The 20,706-nt window shown below is 49.0% G+C and overlaps 1 protein-coding gene across 1 annotated transcript in view; it reads right to left on the bottom strand.

Annotated features, from left to right (window-relative positions):
* Positions 1 to 20,706, bottom strand: part of LOC119444977 (glutathione hydrolase 1 proenzyme-like) — a 624,609-nt gene that overhangs the window by 390,154 nt on the left and 213,749 nt on the right. The gene's annotated exons all lie outside the window — the stretch shown is intronic.

The following is a 20,706-nucleotide window of genomic DNA, read 5'->3' as shown; positions in this document are numbered from 1 at the left end:
GTATCTAACCCTTTTACCACCTACCTATGTCTCTGCGTAGTCAGTGGTCAAATGGGCAGTGCATCAGGTTGCTGTAATGAAGTAACGGGTGTCAAAACCAACCATCGGACCAACTTGGATTACCGAGTTGATGGTAGTAAACAAACGTGTCGTTCTTCAACGAACCGCTATAACACCTACTAGGGTCACTGTATAGTGGGACTGGGTAGGTAACTCTCTTAGAAGAAACTGTTTTACGCTGGCTTGAAGTACTGGGTATGTGCCACTGGGACGCTACTATTCTAAATGAACCTGTTTGATGCTAACTTGTGTCACTGAGTTTGCGCCACTAGGTTGTGCCGCTCTTCAACGAACAATCTCTTGTCAACTTGGGTCACTGAGTATGTGCCACCGAGTTTGCGGCAAGCGAGGGAATAATTCTCAGCTTTCAGAGGCACCAGTGCGCTACACTTCTCGTCTCCAAGGCAACGTGCCGACTTCTCGGTAGTGCCACCAGACGGCGCAGCGTGTCCAGAGAGAAGGGCGATAGATGTCGGTTGCCAAAAGAAACCGGTTACTACATGACCCGCTTCTCAGTGTTCACACGCGCCGTCATGCCCTGCATTTCGCAGGCTTCGCACTGGTGGCGCTAGATGGCACTGAGTGTTCTTTGGAAAGCCAAAACAGAAGTCCCGCTGCTTCCCACACCTTATACCTAACTCGTTTCGACAGTGGCAGTACGTTTTGTCGCTGTATTGTTTCAATGCTAACGCATTACTACTGTCCAGAGTCATGGCGAGATGGGTTCTGTCATACTTTTCTTTTACCTTCGTGCTCCATTGCCAGGGCTCGGACGCAGGCAATCAATGCCCGTGGATGAACGCAAGGCGCCTCGAGCGGCGTATGCGCGGGCTTCTTTCACGCTCGGAAAAACAGTTTTGTGTAGCACGTGTTGAGCAACAGAAAGCTGTATCGAGAGTTTTTCATGTTGCTCTACAATTTTCTGATTCACAGTTTTCATCTAATTATAATTATTCAGAAGCTGATTAATTATTCAAGACTAATTATGTTATTAGGCGGAATGCAAAACATAATGTGAGTATCGCCAAGTGACGGCAAACAACATTACCTTGGTTGTTACCGGCTACTTGCCATTTGCATATTTTTTTAAGTTTGGCCCAAGTTAACTGAAGCCCTCTGTATAAGAGGTGCTTGTAAAACAGTGGACATTTTCTTTAACAGTTTAAGGATATACGAGGCGTGTAGTTGGTTTCACCCACTCTCCTTGGCGATATATGCAAGGCACGTTGTTTATATTTGGTTGATGAAGCATGCTGTGAGTGACCAAAGTTAAGTGCTTGCTCTAAGTAGGGTTACAGCAGCTTTCGTACAAAATAACTGGTTCTGGCGTTCTGGAGTGTCATACTGTGGTTATTCGAAATTGTACCGAGAGCCTTAAATCAGCTGTACCAGACACCAAGCAAAAATTTGGTTAATATAGGAAGTATGTTAAGCGTAACTTGAGGGAAAACTTTCACCTACCTGGCCTAATTAAAATTGCTTTAAACAATTATTTAACCCCTGTTTATTCCCTATTTTTATACCTTATACAGGGTTTGTAGTTGGTTCCCGCGGTGTCCTCGGTGAACTGAACGAGGCACTTTATCCGTACTTGGCGAAAATATTGGCGAAGTTATTGGGAATGTGTAGGGAGAGTTCTAAGCGGGTCGGTTTATTACGGGCCTTTGTAATCATGTCCGTATTCAAGTACTCCGCAGCGTTATCATTGAATTTTAGCAGCAGCGGAAGATTAGCACATGGGCCTGGCAGTACAAGAAACACCACCAAAGTGAAAGTTCCAGCAAATGGGGAAAACGATATGCCTAATCTGTTTAGCAGGTAAATTCCTGTGGACCGAATAAGGCCTATGCAAAAAAAAAAGTGTTAAAAAAGTGTTTGAAAGTGTCAAACAGGCTTTACCGATTATGTTTCCAAATGTTACAAGAAAGCTCTACTTTACCCCAAGTTTATGTTTGGTGGAAATGTGGGCCATGCTAAATAAAATGTGCGGCGGAAATTAAACATTCCTAGCCTTATAGAACATTTGCCAATATCTGCTGAATCATCATTTTTATCTGCTATGCTAGGTTCGCGGTATGTTTTTCCCGTGTCCTTAGTGAAATAAACAACGAAGCATACGGACACGGGACACTCGGACCGCATGGTGGTCCAGGGAGCGCTGAGTGATTGCTGAGGCTCTCACTTGCATGTGATACGCAAATGCATCAGCTCTGTGTAGCTAGCGCCAACCGATGACGCAAATGTGCAGGCCGCCACACGCTCCGAGAATCGCTTTTCAGTTGCTGAGCTCTGTACATAATCCGAGCGTATTAGTTGCAACACATTAGCCACTAAACATGCAAGACCGAAAATATTCGATTTATCCGCCGATATTTAAATAAGGCATGAGAAAAGAAATATTTTTTATATTTGTCTACAATTAGAGTCATGGTATCGGAAATATATAGGTGAATTTCATGTTGTGTGGGTTAATCGCGGCCATAGCAGTACATTATTCACGCAAGTGCTTTGAAGCGTTATAAGTTTCTCATTGCGATTAATATAGTTAAGTTAATTTTAACTTTGGCGTGCAGCTGCTGTGAGCTATCAAGCCCCGGAAACATTTCTCTCGGTCACTAAGCAAAAATCGCAAATTGCCTGTCCGACAAATAAAAAGTTGTCGTGGTTTCACCCAAAGGCGAAGCATCAATTGCGATAGCAAATTAGTAGAGAGCTATACGGAGTAAGGAAGGATAGTAGTTTTATCACCTGTATAAACTTGGACATGGAGAAGCACCAGAAACGCGCCGAATTGTTGTCGACGCCGTCGGCGTTTTTGCCCGCGTTCGGTGCGAACGCGGGCAAAATGGTGACAGTTGCCGGTGCCTCTGGGGGCGGCTCGGAGGTTTTCGGCGAGATCAGAACGCGAACGACATGAATCTTACCGTCATTACGGACAAGGCTTTCCCCACCCGCACCGGCAAGTCCATGCAAAGAGACACCAGCCCGGATCTCTGCTTCGTCAAGAATATCACCGACGTCCGTTGGTTCAACCTCGCGGTACATCTCGGTAGCGGCCATTTCCTATTGGCCGTACACTTCCCCACAGTCAGCAGGAAGACCAAGACGTACACGTGGGTGGACTGGGACCTCTTCCGTAAGACTCGCGCAGAACGACCCCCTCCCTACGCCGCGCCAAGTCTCGAGACGTGGACGGATCAGGTTAAGGTCGACGTCGACAAAGCCACGAAAACATCAGTACGTACCTGCCCACCGAAAAGATGGACAGTCGCCTCGCCCACCCTGCTCGAGCCCAAACAATCCCTACTGGCCCGCTGGAAGGGCCAGCGCCTCAATCGGAGGTTACACAAACGCATATCCGAGCTGAATAGGAGCATAGCGGATCACTGCAGCACCCTTTCCAAACAGCAGTGGGACGAGGTCTGTAACTCGATTGACGGGCAGGTCCGTAATGGCAAAACGTGGAACCTCCTTAAACACCTGCTCGACGACACCAACACCAACACCCACACAATCGCGGCCACGGCGGCCGCATTTCGATGGGGGTGAAATGCGAAAACACCCGTGTACTTTGATTTAGGTGCACGTTAAAGAACCCCAGGTGATCCAAATTTTACGGAGTCCCCCACTACAACGTGCCTCAAAATCATATCGTGGTTTTGGCACGTAAAAGCCCATAATTTAAAAAAGAGGGTACGGTGCTGTGGCTCACTTCCACTGTAGTCGGTGCGGATGCGGCTGGGGGTTCGCTTTTGTACTGAAAGAGGCAGTCGCACTTTGTGTTCAATGTGTAAGAAATGGGTGTCAAGTGTGGACCACGGAAGGCGCACGACAGTTGGTTATTATAGGCGCTGAAATCGACAAACGTTTGCGGAGGAAAGCTTAACAGTTCGCAGGCAATGGTTGATATTACGAATACACATACAATCTCAAGTCGGCCGCCTTCTTAGCGTTCTCGTAAGATCTCCAATTACTGCTCTTGGTACCTGCGAAGAATACCAATTGACTATTCTTATATTTATTTCTTGCCTGCAACAGTTTTCCAGAGGAGCGGAGGGCCTTTTTAGCGAAATCTCTGCGTCTTTCAAGGGAGGATGACAGGCTGGAGTGCGTCCTCGCTGCAGCTGGACAGCTGCACGCATCGAACAATCGGGTCTCGCGTTTATTTGGTTTTATTGCGCCGTTCTTATATGTCACTACACAGCTCACGAAGAGCAGCGGAATAAACGCAGTGTATAGTGAAACACTGCGCAGCACAGCGCAGTGTAGTGAAACTCGTGACCCAGCGGTACGATAAATCCGGTTGTCGAGAAGCAGCGGGGACGCGCACCTTGTTGTCATTGTCCATTGTCAGATCTCCGTGGTGAAAATGTTTTCGCAAAGTAAAAGAGGCTGCGGCTACACAAAAACTAAGTTTTTATAAAATGGCAATAGAGACAAAAATTAGGCACGACGTAAAATGGGTCCCGGGACCGGTGTTTTGTTTCATGACAATTGTTTGTGGCTGTCATTCTCCAAATTCTGAGGAATAACTTTGTGAAAAATGCAAGACAAAGTGTGAGCAACTTTAGTGGTAAAATATTGCTACACGCGTGTGGTATTTGGTTGTTTGAACGAGGCGCGCGGGCGCCTAGACGAAGAAGACGAACTGCTCTGGGCTCTCGAGCTATCGGCTGATCTGGCCAGCGCTGCAGCTATCTTTTGTAAATATACTTGTAAATAGTCTCCTGTACTTAATTCTTCGTTCGCGTAACATTTTTGGTGGAGCGTGCCGTTCCCCGTCCTCACCACGGAGCTCCGCAGCGGCCGCACCGTCCAGCTTTCCGCCATGGCTCCCGGTGACAACTCGTCTGCTGCTACTACTGCAACTCCAACCACAACGTACGTCACGGTTGCCACTCCCCGCGATCCTGGCTTATTCTCCGGCCAAGATAATGTTGACGTTGATGACTGGCTACGCATGTATGAGCTTGTTAGCCGCAACAACCACTGGGACCCTACCATAATGCTAGCTAATGTCCTCTTCTACTTGGGCGGAACACCTCGTGTCTGGTTCCGGACACACGAGGAGGAGATCTCTAGCTGGGACGCTTTCAAGGAGAAGCTCCGCGACCTCTTTGGCAATCCGACCGGTCGGCAGCAGGCTGCAAGAAAAGAGCTTGCTACACGAGTACAGTCTTCCACTGAATCGTATGTCTCGTACATACAAGACGTGCTAGCTCTTTGCCGGAAAGTCGACGAGAACATGGTCGAAGTTGACAAGGTTGGCCACGTTCTCAAGGGGATCGCGGACGACGCGTTCAACTTGTTGATCTTCAACAATGTGTCTACCATCGACGTCATTGTCAAGGAATGCCGCCGCTTTGAGCTCGCCAAAAGCCGCCGCGTCATTCCACAGTTCTCCCGGCTCCCTAACACGGCTGCGACGTCGTCCTGCGTCGCCCTTACCGCTTCACCCCCTCCAATGAGACCGTCACGCGTATTGTTCGCCGCGAGCTCGAGGCTGCCAGTCCTGCCACGTTCCTTCCGCGCCCACTTGACCCCACCATTGACCAACCAGCCCCAGCGATCTCCCTCATTCAGGAGGTTGTGCGGCAAGAGTTTGCCAACCTCGGTTTTCCTGCTGCCTGCTCCATCTCCCGAGCTGACGCCCGACTGGTGCCGACAGCTGCGCCTCGCAGCGATCTGTATTCCCGTCCCAGATACCGCAACCCTACAGAGTGGAGAACTCCGGACGACAAGCCCATTTGCTTTCGTTGCCACCGCATTGGCCACGTCGCTCGCCACTGCCGCACCTCCTGGACATCGCCGTATTCGAGCTACTTTTCCCCGTCTCCTCGCCCATATGCCGACCCTCGCCCCTACTCGCCTCGCCGTATGCCTTCTAGCTCTCACGTATCCGTCGATGACAGTCGTCCCACTCGCTCGCCGTCACCTCAGCGCCGTCGGTCCCCGTCGCCCCAGCCACGCCGCTATTCGTCGCCGACCAATTATGGACCCTCCCGGACGGAAAACTAGGCCATGCAGCTCTTGGAGGTAGTGCTGCATCACGTTCGTCCTGTCCAAATCCTCCGTTGACGCTCCTCACGAACACGAACCTAATTGAAGTAGATGTAGATGGTGTCCCGTTGACGGCATTGATTGATACTGGAGCCCAAGTGTCCATAATGAGCGCTAACCTATGTCGTCGCCTCAAAAAAGTTCTTACGCCTGCCGTCACTCGAGCCGTACGCGTCGCCAATGGCGCCACTGTTGCCGTCTGTGGTATGTGCACTGCTCGCGTAGGAATTGCTGGCCGCCAAGTTCCCGTCCTGTTCTCCGTGCTGACCAGTTGCCCTCATGACCTAATCTTCGGGCTCGACTTTCTGACGACGCATTCTGCCCTCATCGACTGTTCCACCGGTACGCTGTGCCTCGAGCTTCCTCTTGTTTCCGACGTTCGCCCCGAACAACCGCACACCCTATGCACTACAGCGTTTGTTCGGTTACCTCCAAAAGCCCTAACCTTCGTCGAATTGGCCTCAACGGCAACCGTGCCTGATGGCGACTATGTCGTCGCCCCTATTCGTGATGTCCTCCTGGCGCGCGACATCTCTGTGCCACACTCCGTCGTTACCCTTGCCGCTAATCGGATGTGTCTCCCCGTTGTCAATTTTGGCTTGACGAAGCAAGTGTTACCTGAAGGCATAGCGGTGGCCACGCTCCGGTCAGTGACAGACGACCACGTCACTGCTTTTGCAGCCGACGCGTCTCCAGATCCTCCTGATAACCCGCAGGATGCCTTGAACCTCGACGGCCCATTACGTCCCATGGTCGCTCCGGACCTCGCCCCTGGCCAAGCAGCCGCCCTATATCGCCTTTTGCTTTCCTATCGCGACATATTTGACACTGACAATCGCCCACTTGGTCAGACGTCCCTTGTTAAGCATCGGATAAACACTGGTGATGCTGTTCCCATTCATCGCCGACCGTATCGCGTGTCCACGGCAGAGCGGCAAGTTATTCAGCAGGAAGTCAACAAGATGCTCGCCAAAGGCATTGTTGAGCCCTCGTCGAGCCCTTGGGCGTCGCCGGTGGTGCTCGTCAAAAAGAAAGATGGCACGTGGCGTTTCTGTGTTGATTACCGCCACCTAAACCGAATCACTAAAAAGGACGTTTACCCGTTACCACGAATTGACGACGCTCTTGATTGTCTTCACGGTGCCAAATACTTTTCGTCCATTGACCTTCGATCTGGTTATTGGCAGATTTCCGTCGATGACCAAGACCAAGAAAAGACCGCTTTCGTCACTCCAGATGGCCTCTACCAATTTAAGGTTATGCCGTTTGGTTTATGCAATGCCCCCGCCACGTTCGAACGGATGATGGACTCTCTGCTTCAAGGTTTCAAATGGTCAACTTGCCTTTGTTACCTCGACGACGTCCTTGTGTTTTCTCCTACGTTTGAGACGCACCTTGAGCGCGTCGCAGCTATCCTTGACGTCTTCCGCAAGGCTGGGCTCCAATTAAACTCATCGAAGTGCCACTTCGGGCGCCGACAGATTACAGTGCTCGGCCATCTCGTCGATGCTTCCGGAGTACAACCCGACCCGGAGAAGGTTCGAGCAGTAACAGCTTTTCCTGTACCTCAGTCTGTCAAAGACGTCCGGAGTTTTGTGGGGCTCTGCTCTTATTTCAGACGGTTTGTGAAAGATTTCGCAGCAATCGCTCGACCACTCACTGAACTTCTGAAGAAAGACGTGCCTTTTACGTGGGGTTCCCCTCAGGCTGCCGCATTTTCACGCCTTATCACGATTCTGACCAATCCACCGATCTTGGCCCACTTTGACCCGTCCGCACCTACAGAGGTCCGAACCGATGCCAGTGGTTATGGGATCGGCGCAGTCTTAGCGCAACGACAACACGGACACGACCGCGTTATAGCCTACGCTAGCCGGCTCCTGACAACTGCAGAGCGCAACTATTCGATTACCGAGCGCGAATGTCTTGCTCTCGTCTGGGCTGTTTCAAAGTTCCGCCCATATTTATATGGCAAGCCCTTCTCAGTAATCACAGACCATCATGCGCTGTGTTGGCTTTCGTCGCTCAAGGATCCTACTGGTAGGCTCGGTCGTTGGGCTCTCCGACTACAAGAATATCCCTACACAGTGACGTACAAGTCGGGACGCCAACACCAGGACGCAGATTGCCTCTCTCGCTACCCAGTCCAAGACCCGACCTCTACGTCTGATACTGACACCGACGCCTGCGTTCTCTCTGTTTTTCCACTGGTCCATGTCGCCGACGAGCAGCGCCGTGACCCGTCCTTGCGTGTCATCATTGACCGCCTGGAATCGTCACTTGCCGACAGCTCCCTTCGCTTATTCACACTTCAAGATGGCGTACTCTACCGCCACAACGTTCACCCCGACGGCCCAGCATTACTCCTTGTGATCCCTAAACACCTTCGCTCGGCTGTTCTCCACGAACTTCACGACCTCCCCACTGCCGGTCACCTCGGTGTGTCACGTACCTACGACCGGATCCGCCGACGCTTCTTTTGGCCAGGGCTTGCTCGCTCCGTTCGAAGATACGTAGCTGCGTGTGAGAAATGCCAGCGACGCAAGACACCGTCGACGCTCCCTGCTGGGTACCTTCAACCAATTGACATTCCCGCGGAACCATTCTTTCGGGTTGGTTTAGATTTACTTGGTCCTTTTCCTCTTTCTACCTCTGGGAACAGGTGGATCGCTGTGGCCACAGATTACGCCACGCGCTACGCCATCACCCGAGCGCTCCCTACAAGCTGCGCCACAGATGTTGCCGATTTTCTTCTACGCGACGTGATTTTATTACATGGAGCTCCGCGACAACTTCTCACAGACCGTGGCCGGACATTCCTGTCAAAAGTTATCGCGGACATCCTGCAGTCCTGTGCCACGAGGCACAAGCTATCCACGTCATACCATCCGCAAACGAATGGCCTCACGGAGCGTCTTAATCGCACTCTCACAGACATGCTCGCGAAGTATGTGTCTTCCGACCACACTGACTGGGACCTCGCTCTACCGTTGTCACCTTTGCGTATAATTCCTCGCGCCACGACACAGCCGGTTATTCGCCATTTTTCCTTCTGTTCGGCCGAGAACCAGCACTGCCCCTCGACACAAGCATCCCTGTTCACGCAGCACCCACCAGTGAATATGCACTTGACGCCGTCGCCCGCGCTGCCCACGCAAGGGAAATTGCCCGTGGCCGCCTTCTGCACTCCCAAGAGAGTCAACGGCGTTTGTACGACCAGCGACACCGCGACGTGCACTTCCCGCCTGGTTCTTTGGTGCTTCTATGGTCTCCGTCGCGTCAGGTCGGCCTGTCAGAAAAACTGCTGTCTCGTTACACAGGCCCCTACCGAGTGATTCGTGCCGTGACTCCCGTCACCTACGAGATCGCCCCTGACGCCCCATCTGCTTCCCAGTCCAGTGATATCGTGCACGTTACACGACTGAAGCAGTATCACCCTCCCAGTGATGACATTTAGACGCTCCGGGACGTCGCTTCTGCCGCCGGGGGATTATGCTACACGCGTGTGGTATTTGGTTGTTTGAACGAGGCGCGCGGGCGCCTAGACGAAGAAGACGAACTGCTCTGGGCTCTCGAGCTATCGGCTGATCTGGCCAGCGCTGCAGCTATCTTTTGTAAATATACTTGTAAATAGTCTCCTGTACTTAATTCTTCGTTCGCGTAACAATATATTTGGAGAGCGTATACGTGGTTCGGGATGATTTTCTCGGTCTCGGGCGGCATTGCCGACGCCAACGCCGGATTTTCTGTGACACGGGGGCCTAAACGCTATCGCGTTAAAAACAAGCCCGCAGATCCCACACCCTGTGGGAATCGATGTTATGCGAATCAGAGTGCGAGGAGCCCGCCAAGTTAACGACCATGAGAGCACCAAGACGTAGACGGCTGTTCCGTGACCTACATGACACACATGTCATGACATTCATGTCATCACCTATCATTTATGTCGAGCCCTTTTCAATGGCTTTTTATCTTTTTTCGCTGAGTCATTGTCTATTTGCAGAGTTATGCTCATTACTATGACTTCTACCTTGAAGGTTTAGTGCTTCCTTGATTTAGTTGTCATGTCCAAACCCATTTAAGTGTTTTTGAGCAATAATGTATTTTTTCTCTGACTCATTGTCATTTTTGCTGAGTCCAGCTGATGACTATGACTTCTACCATCATTATTTAGTGTTTCCTTTACTTCGTGCCCACGTCCGAATCCATTCTTGTGGTTTCTGAGTGTTAACCATTTTTCGCTGAGTCATTGTCATTTTTGCCGAGTCAGGCTCATGACTATGACTTCTACCATCATCCTTTAGTGTTTCCTTCCCGTAGAATCCATGTCCTAACCCATTTCAGTGGTTTTTGACTGTTAATAATTTTGCGCTGAGTAATTGTCATTTTGCTGAGTCATGCTCATTACTGACTTCTACCATCACCCTTTAGTGTTTCCTTCCCTTAGTACCCACGTCTGAACCCATTTCAGGGTTAATCTCTTTTCACTGTCATTGTCATTTTTCCTGAGTCATGCTCATGACTATGACTTCTACCATCATCCTTTAGTGTTTCCTTCACTTATTGGCCACGTCGGAACCCATTCCAGTGGTATTTGATAGTGAATCACTTTTCGCCGAGTAATTGTCATTTTTGCTGAGTCATGCTCGTTACTATGACTTCTACCATCATGCTTTACTGTTTTCTTGATGTAGTACCCACCTGCATACCCATTTCAGTGGTTTTTGACTGTTAATCATTTAGCGCTGAGTAATTGTCATTTTTGCTGAGTCATGCTCGTTACTATGACTTCTACCATCATCCTTTATTGTTTTCTTGACGTAGTACCCACCTGCATACCCATTTCAGTGGTTTTTGACTGTTAATCATTTAGCGCTGAGTAATTGTCATTTTTCGGAGTCATGCTCGGACTGACTTCTACCATCGTCCTTTAGTGTTTCCTTCCATTGGCACCCACGTCCGAACCGATTTCAGTGGTTTTTGAATGTTAATCACTTTTCCCTGAGTAATTGTCATTTTTGCTGAGTCATGCTCGTTACTATTACTTCTACAATCATCCTTTATTGTTTCCTTAACTTAGTACCCACGTCCGAACTCATTTCAGTGGTTTTATTGCGGTAGAAATTATATGGACACTCAAAGCGGATTTCTGCCGTCGGCGTCGCCGTCGCCGTGAGGTTCCGTGTGACGTCATTGGCAATTAAATCGTCGCCGCACGCCGTATGCAGTATGTGTGAGTGAAAGCGCGTGAGAGACGCGCGCTTTCACGGGGAGCGAACGCACGGCGAAGAGCAAACGCGCGTTCTGCGCCTTGCTCCCTGAAGGGCTGCAGAATTAAGCGTCTCTTTCATCTTTTACAATCACCATACTTCCGGCGCGCAAAAGGCCATGGGGGGACGGGAGGGAGGGAGGGGAGGCGACGTTTAGCTGCGACACCAAATGCGTAATTATATAAAAGCGCTGTGAGGCGAGAAGGTGGTAAAGACTTCCGGCGCTGCTCTACGAGTGTCCCGTTCTGATCTCGTCGAAAACCTCCAAGCCGCACCCAGGTACGTCTCCAACAGTCACCAACGCCGCACGCGTTCGGTGCGAACGGGGGGGGGGGGAAACGCCGACGGCGTCGACAACAGTTCTGCATGTTTCTGGTGCTGCTGCATGTCAAATTTTATACAGCTGATAACACTACTATCCTTACTCCGTATAGCTCTCTACTAATTTGTTATCGCAATTGATGCTTCGCCTTTCGGGTGAAACTGCGACATTTTTTTGGTGTTAATCTCTTTTCGCTGAGTCATTGTCATTTTTCCTGAGTCATGCTCATGGCTATCACTTCTACCATCATCCTTTAGTGTTCTTCTACTTAGTACCCATGTGCCAACACATACCAGTTACATACCAAGTGAACGAAACGACCATGAGACCACCAAGACGAAGCCGGCTGTTTCATGACCTACATGACACGCATGTCATGATATTCATGTCACGACCTATAATTTATGTTCGTCATCCACTCTTGTCAGACTGTGCTAATTTTGGTACCTACCAAGGTAACGATATGACCATGAGAGCACCAAGGCCTAGGCGGCCAATTAGATAAGATAGATACTGTCAAAGTGGCAAATGTTCACCGAGAAATGCTTCGCATTTAACAGTTGAGTGTATTGCATTCAGTACAAGTGATCACGTTCACACGAAATAAGATCACTTTAAGAAAGTAAGTCTTGCTAGGACATTCTCAACTCATGGCACTCACAACCAATCGTTTATGCCTCGTTTTGAATTGAAGGGAACGTATGGGATAACATAAAATCGCATTGATTAGTACGACAAAGGAAATACTTTCGGTAAGCTTCATGATGCACCTATGTCTGCCTAATGCAGTGAACTGTGCTCTGATCACTGCGAATGACTGACCAAAGTTTTACAGCGAAGCTTTATGCGGACCCTGTGCCGTCGTTGGCAGACAACGCTAGAAAAGGGCCACTTTACCTCTTGGGAGGGGAGAGAAAAAGAGCTCAACAGCGGAAAAGGAGTTGGTATGCCCCTTTCACCCTGTGAGAATACTTTGAGAGGGTGCAGATGAAAAGGAGAGCGGGGAGGGAGGTTGACGAGAGTCGCGCTGTCCAATGCTCGCGTTGGAGGGGGAGAGCGTGAGGCGCACTAACCAATGGCTGTTTAGGAAAAAGTAGGTCAACGGAAGTTTGGGGTGTGAGCGGAGTGCGCCTTAGCGTTGATTATATATACCGAGCTTTGGTCAAGGACGTTTGTCTGGGAGTGTCGTAGAAAAAGCGTGACGAACATGCTAGGAACGCCGTTTCCCGTGGACGGCGACGGGTCCCATCCCCGCAAGTAGCGGCGTTCGGGCCAGCCAAGCAGCTGCGAATGCAACTACGGCTCGGACGCTCGCTTCCATTGAAGCCGGCCTAATGCAGCAGGCCGCCTAACACAGATCGCTGTTCGACCATCTTCATGGAGTGGAAGAGGCGGTGATTTTTTTAGATGCGAGAGCATCTTATGCTCGGGGCAATGTCCGTTCTGCGGCGTCCGCACCCATACAGCGCATGCGCAACTCTCCCTCATTCTCCTCTCCTACGCAGGTGTGCGCTCTCCTCGTCCCCTCTCCCCCTCTCCGCCACTGGTGCGGCGCAGCAAATCATTGCATATAACTCTCTCTCTCACTCTTTCCCTCTCTCTCTAAGGGTACGCCGGTAGGCGGCGCAAGTGTCGCAGCGTAGTATAAAGCGCGCGTCCGCTGTGCTTCCATCATTCTCTCTGTGTGCAACGATGTTCGAAACGCCATGAACAATGTCAACGTCGGCGCTAGTTGCAGCGGCAGCGCCACCGCCGCGGAGCAGAGGAAGGCTCGGGAAGCCGAACGTAAACGTCAGCGTCGGCAAGCGGACCCCGAACTTAGGGCCAGGGAAGCCGAACGTAAACACAACCATCACCATCAGGGGAACGCGCATTGACCTCGTCTTCGCAAATTTCAAAGTCGACCCTCTGCAGCAAGACCCATTGACGCTATACTTCACCGACCGCAAAGCCATCGTCTTCAAGATACCGCGCGCACCGACGCTATAGGAATCACGTACGATCTCTAAATAAAGACGCAACAACCCCGTAAAAACGTCTCCTCTCTTCTCAATACATTCTCTCACTCTAACTTTCATTGGGTTGTGTTGCCAAGTGAAACGAAACGGAAACTCGATGCGCACCACCCGCGATGCTTTCGCATCCCACCATGGTTGCCCGTAGGGTGAGACGATGAAAATTTTTATTACGCAACTACAGGTAGCCCTCCTCGTTTACGATATTCAATGTTTACGACAACTTATATATGAGGTAAACCCGCGGAATTTATTTTAGTAGAAAAAAATGTCACAGTTTCGCCCTAAGGGCGAAGCAATGAATGCGATAGCAACACAGCAATGTCATACGAAGTAAGGTGAGCGGCTTTGGTAGCAACAACACGCAGAACTGTTGTCGACGCCATCGGCGTTTTGCCCGCGTTAGCTCAAAATGCGTGCGGCGTTGGTGACTGTTGCTGGAGCCTCTGATATAAATAGGCACTTGGTGCCGCAGCTAAACGTCGCCTCCCTTCCCTCCCCCTCCCCCACGGCCTCTCGCGCGTCCGAAGAAGGCGCGTTTGCTCTACATATATGGTGATTGTAAAGGAGGAAAAGAGACGCCTACTTCTGCAGCCCTTAAGCGAGCACGGCGCAGAACGCGCGTTTGTTCTCCGCCGTGCGTTCACTCCCCGTGAAAGACGCGCCCCTCGCGCCCTTTCACTCGCACATACAGCGTTCGGCGCGCGGCGACGATTTCATCTCCAAATGACGTCATACGGAACCTCACGGCGACGGCGACGGCGACGGCGACGCCGACGGCGACGGCGACGCCGACGGCAGAAATCTGCTTTTGAGTGTCCATATAATTGCTATCGCAATAATAATAGAATATTGTTGCAGCTCCGCAGCTGTATTTCTCTCGGGCGAGAGCAGCACAACACCACTGCGAGTGGATGTATCAGACGGGCTTGTCGCTCCATGCGGTGTCAGCCTATTATTAAATTTACGTGCACGTTAAAGAACCCCAGGTGGTCCAAATTTCCGCAGTCCCCCACTACGGCGTGCCTAATAATTAGATCATGGTTTTTTCACGTAAAACCCCATAATTAAATTTTTTCAGCCTATTGTTCATCATCTTCTCCTCACCCTTTTCCATCAGCTCTACAGGAGCACTAGTTGTTCCATCAGACGCGGTCACTTTGCAATTTAATTACCCGCACAATACCACGTCTACAACAGCAGAACTTGCGGCTCTCCAAGGTGCACTCAAATACGTGCTCCAGCAGCCGCCAAATTGTTGGGCCATTTTCAGTTATTCCAAAGGAGCCCTACAAACTCTGCAGTTTTCCCTACGAGAAGCATTACACGAGCAGCTAGTTCACGAAAATAGGCACGCTCATCATCACGCGCTCGAAGAAGGGCACGACATTGTATTTCAATGGTTGCCGAGCCATTGTGGAATTGTCGGCAACGACAGCACAGATGAAGCAGCACGCTCGGCTCATCACAATCATCAGCTGGTACCTATACTACTCTCAGGAACGGATGCTGCGCGGCAACTTCAATTGTTTGCTCTCCACATGACACTTCTGCGATGAAATTCACCCGGTTTCACCAACTCACCTTTGCACTCTACTGACCCTAACTTGCGACTTCGCCTGCCACCTGTACTCTCCCGTCGTGAAACAACTTTACTGTGTCGCATGTGGTTGGGTGTCGCATTGACCAACGCCTATTCGTTCCTAATCGGCATGACCAACAGTGCGGCGTGCAATTTGTGCGGGTGCGACGAGACTCTCGAGCACCTTCTGTGTGACTGTCCCTCTTTTGACACGTATTCTCCAAGCTAAACTCAATCTGTTAGATAACAGAATGCTCTCGGAAGAAAGGATTCTTAGGCCACGTTCAATGCATTCTTGCATGCAAAAGGCCACAAAAGCCCTTCTGCAGTTCGTGAAGAGTACTGGATTGTACGAACGCTTGTGATAGCGGAGATTCTTCTGTGACTGTCTCTGCGAATGACTGACTCCAATTTTTTTAATTTTCTCTCCTTATCTATTCTTCCCCTTTCCCCCTTCCCAATGGGAGGGTAGCCAACCGGGCACGTCCTTGGTTAACATCCCTACCTTTCCCTCTTCGTTTCTCTCTCTGTCTCGCCCTTTTTTGCCTCATATTCGCTACTTAAACGCCAGAAATACCTTGGATTATTTCGTTCTTTCAAGACCCTGCCAAATGGTGCTCACAGTCGCGTCCACTAGCTAAACGATGCAGCGGAGGAGACAATTCAGCGGCAAAATGCTGTAAAGAAACCATCAATATATGCCTCACACAAGGAACGCAACATGACCCCCAGAAGATGTGCGCTCAGTTTTATAATAAATCTAAATTGTGTATGGTTCTTCTCTTCACCATTATCTCTCTTTCGGTTATATATGAGATTTTAGGGCCTGTTTGAAGAAAGATTCTGCTTACAATCCAATATTAGCCACGGTTGTCTTGGCAGTAAACATATTTTGCTACCATCGTCTTGGTCATGCTACTGTCGAGCATGACTCTCTCATTTTTGTCATTGAAATTGTTTTGTTGTTCCAGCAATGTAAAACAAGTGTCATACTTTGCAGAAGACTTTCCAGCGGGCAGGTGCACGTGTCATAGCGGAGCGCTGCTGCGGCGCAGAACCAAAAGCATCTGCTTAAGAAATTTCAACAAAGCCCTGTGATTCCGTGCATCCTTTTTACATGCGCAGCTGTTGGCGGGTTGCTGTTGGGTCATGAGAGAATAAAATGCGGAGGGCAAATGAAGAAAAGAGAGGAGCTCCGCATGCATCTAACTTCACAGCTATTCCATGGCGCGGAGTGCTTGTGATGACATAGAATTTAGCAGTTCAGCTGTTCGGCGGATGACGTATTTTTTTTCTCCTCGAGCGTACTGTAGACGCAGAATACACCACGAATGCCCAGTAAAACCTGTTCAATAGTTATGCTTCGCCAAAGCTTAAAGGCTGATAGTGAAGCACAATCGAGTAAAGCCAAATTTGGCGTTGTTCGCAACGTGCACGGGCTTGCGAAGGTTTTAAACATTTAAACTCTGGAATGTTGTCACGAATTTTGTAGCGAGACAGTGTCGTTAATCCGACTGCATGTGCGATGTGTATGCTGTGGTACATTCTAAAATGACAGCAAGCTCGAGCTAATATTCTGGATTGTACAAAAAGTGGACGCACCCGACTCGTGGATCGGCCGACGATTGTACTTACCGCGATTGTGTTGCTTTGAGTGTCATTTCTTTTTTTTTTTTTTTTTTTTTTTGTGGAGGGGGGCACAAATTCACCCAATAAAGAATTAGATTGAATTAGGATCTGACTTGTTTGTCGTGCTCGTGTAATATTATGTGCTTTGCTTTATAGATATGTCGCTTATAGATAAAAGCAAACCTGCAAATGCCAATTAACAACAGTGTTAGACAACAATAAATATATCCAACGTTACTGACGGCGTTCTTAGAAGTATTCAAGCGTTTAAATTGGAAATGATTAGGTGTCAGCATGAATTCGGAAATGCAAGTCAACCAGAGATTTGTAGTTGGCATCCTAAAGCTGCTCAACAAATCTGGAGCTTACTTACAACAGATGCTTTATACTTCTAACCAGCAATATCTAAGAGTGCGCTTAGTTTTCCTAATAATGCGACCGAAATTAGGCAATATTTAGAATTCTGGTTCTACGTTTGCCCATTTTTGCGGGAAGGTACTAAAGCTACGAAGCTGCGGTTTAAAACTAATAAAGGTACACGAATGAAATTTTGCGTCCTAAATGAACATTCCTTGAACTCTAATTTATCCAAAATTTAGCTTCCTTGAGCGTGTAGTTTCCGGGCTGTTTACGACAGAAGATTGCGATAATTGGCAATCTTGAAAAGCAAATTATCCAAAAAGTAAAATTCAACAATATTTGGCTGCGTCTAGGAAATAGATAAATATATCCTAAAGCTACACAACAAGCCGCAATGCAGTTAATGCGGTAGTTTCTTGTAAATATGGTCGCAACTGAGACACAGTTTACAAATACCATGCATCTCAGGCTACTTCTTGAACATTTATTTCTAAATCACATTATTCAATTTCTTTATATGATATATAGTTGGAATCTACAAGAATTAAGCTGTTTTATGGTATTACAACTTTATATCCTAAGTAGAAGAGCCGGCACAGTTGCACCAAAAGTCATGAAAACGGGGTGCTCGTGCCGCGGGAGTGGGACCGCCACCTTAAAGGCTTCCGCATCAATACGCATTTGGTGCCGCAGCTAAACGTCGCCTCCCCTCCCTCCTTCCCTCCCGCCTCGCCACGGCCTTTTGCGCGACGGAAGAAGTCGCGTTTGCTCTCCGCCGTGCGTTCGCTCCCCGTGAAAGCGCGCGTCCCTCGCGCACATACAGCATGCGGCGCGTGGCGACGATTTAAGCGCCATTGGACTCTATACGGAACCTAAAGGCGACGGCGACAGCGACGATGACGGCGATGACGACACCGACGGCAGAAATCCTCTTGGAGTGTCCAGTATAATTGCTATAGCAATAAAAGGTACATTTATTTTAATGATAGAAAATGGAAACATGCTTTATTTTTTCTACATAACTGCCCTGCACTTCGACGCACTTTGCGCAAAGTTTCACTAGTTTTTGGTTCCGTCGGAAAAATGTTTTTTTGTTTTTTTCGTTGCACCTGTAACCAATTTTGCACCGCATCAATGACATCTGCATCGGTTGCAAATATTCGTCTCCTGAGCGCTTCCTTCAATTGTCCTAATTGTAATGAAGAAGAAGAGCACACGGACAAGGCCAGCCAGATCGCCAGTGCTTAGCACGAGTGGGAGCCGTTCGTGCAACCAGCTGTTCCTGCTCTGCGTCACCTGCCGTTTCGATTACGAACAGACGCTACCATCTGAACTGTTCAGTACACCCCTTTACAAAACATATGAAAATCGCTGGGAGCCAGGTCTGGGCTGTATGGCGGGTGTTCCAGCGATTCGAATCCCAACTCCTTTCGGCCGTCCGTTTGGCAGAATGTGGCCGAGCGTCATCTTGCTGCAGGATGACACCTTTTCGCAGTTTTCCACGACGTTTGGATCTGATTGCAGGTTTCAGTTTAGTTCACAACACATCACAATAGCTATCACTGTTCACAGTTTCGCCTTTTGGGGTGAAATTACCGGCTACCACACCTTCCATGTCCCAGAATAGTGTTAGCATAATCTTACCTGCTGATGGTGGACTGTTTAAATTTCTTACCTTTTGGTGATGATGAGTGTTTCCACCTTATGCTCGCAGCCTTACTTTCCGGTTCGTCATAATGTACCCAAGTTTCATCTAGATTAACAATTTGCTGTAAAAGTACATCTCTCTCGCTACGGTAACGGGCCAAAGGTATACCAGAAATGTCCAACCTTTGTGCCTTATGCTGCGCTGACCCACATTGTACTCAGTCGTTGACGTCAATGGCCTGCCCGATCTTTCCTCGTCACATAAAGAAGTTCTTCCCTGTTTGAAACGCTCTGTCCATTCGTAGATCTTGCTTCGCGATAAACAACTGTCACCATACTGCGCTTGCATTCGACGAATAATTTCCCCAGGTTTAACACCTTCCGCAAGCAAAAAGCGACTCACTGCCCTCATTTCCTCCTTGGTGCAGATCGACGAGGGAGCTGCCATGTTTGACGGTGTGCTACGCTCCAACGACTAACGTGAGTATAAGAACGACACGTTCCCTAGAAATGTTGCAGACGACACTAATTCAACGCTGGATACTAACAGTGTTGCCAAATCCTAGTGCGAGAAACTGCAAAAGTGCCGTTACTTTGTGACTGCCCCTGCCAGTTTGCCACTTTATTTACGACATTGCTGTTCAGTTTCATACCTAGCAAGCACTGCTACGAAGGGTAGGGTACATTCCCGCACGGCTCGTACGCTCGACAAAAAAAAAAAAAAAACGATATATGTCATTTGTGGCGCATCACTTTTTTGTCGAGGGTACGAACAGTGCGCGAATGTACCCTACCCTTCGTATAGCAGTGCTTGCTAGGTATGAAACTGTGCAGCAATGTCGTAAATGTGGTGGCAAACTGGCTAAATATCCATTGCACTTTGGTGTTGCAGTGACAAAAGTGTAGCATGAGGACATGGAAGTTTTTTTTTTTTCTTGTTGCGAAGCAGCTATATGGCCCCAGGTAATCATTGCCTCTTGGAGGAATTCCAAAGCCCGTGGACAAACATGAGCCATGAGCTGTCCCACTGACCTTCGATTCTAGCCCTTGTAGAGCGTTTTCTTCCACCGCCTTTCAGTGGTGACCGCCATGTGCATATCTCTTATTTACCTAGGCAGTAGTGTCCGGTATCACGAATACAACGTTCATAGTTTAACGTTTTTATACCTACATAAAATGTTAGGCCTAACCTTAAGAGACAGGAAGACAGCAGTGTGGATCATAGAACAAACAGGGATAGCCGATATTCTAGTTTACATTAAGCGGAAGAAGTGGAACTTGGCAGGCCATGTAATGCGTAGGATTGGATAACCAGTGGATCATTAGAGTTACAGAATGGATACCAAGAGAAGGGAAGCGCAGTCGAGGACGGGAGAAAACTAGGTTGGCTGATGAAGTTCGGAAATTTGCAGGCGCAAGTTGGAATCAGCTAGCGCATGACAGGGGTAATTGGAGATCACAGGGAAGAGGCCTTCGTCCTGCAGTGGACCTAAATACAGGCTGATGATGATTATGGTGAATCGAACTCACCAGTTTCACCGGATAAAGAACCGGAAATGGTCAGAACCCTTGCCAGCACAGCATAACAATAGATTGACGACAAGTACCCGCGGGCATTCTTTGAAAAGAAATACGATAAAAGTCGGAGGAGAAACCATACCTGCGACGAGCGCTGTACAGTCCCAGCTCAGTGCAAAATAATATCCAAATGAGCATCATCAACAACCTATTTCAGTCTACTGCACGACGAAGGCAACGATA

This window comes from Dermacentor silvarum, chromosome 3 (genome assembly GCF_013339745.2).
Source record: "Dermacentor silvarum isolate Dsil-2018 chromosome 3, BIME_Dsil_1.4, whole genome shotgun sequence".
Lineage (NCBI taxonomy): Eukaryota > Metazoa > Arthropoda > Arachnida > Ixodida > Ixodidae > Dermacentor > Dermacentor silvarum.
Note: the sequence above shows the minus strand (reverse complement) of the source record. Positions and strands in the feature narration are given on the sequence as shown.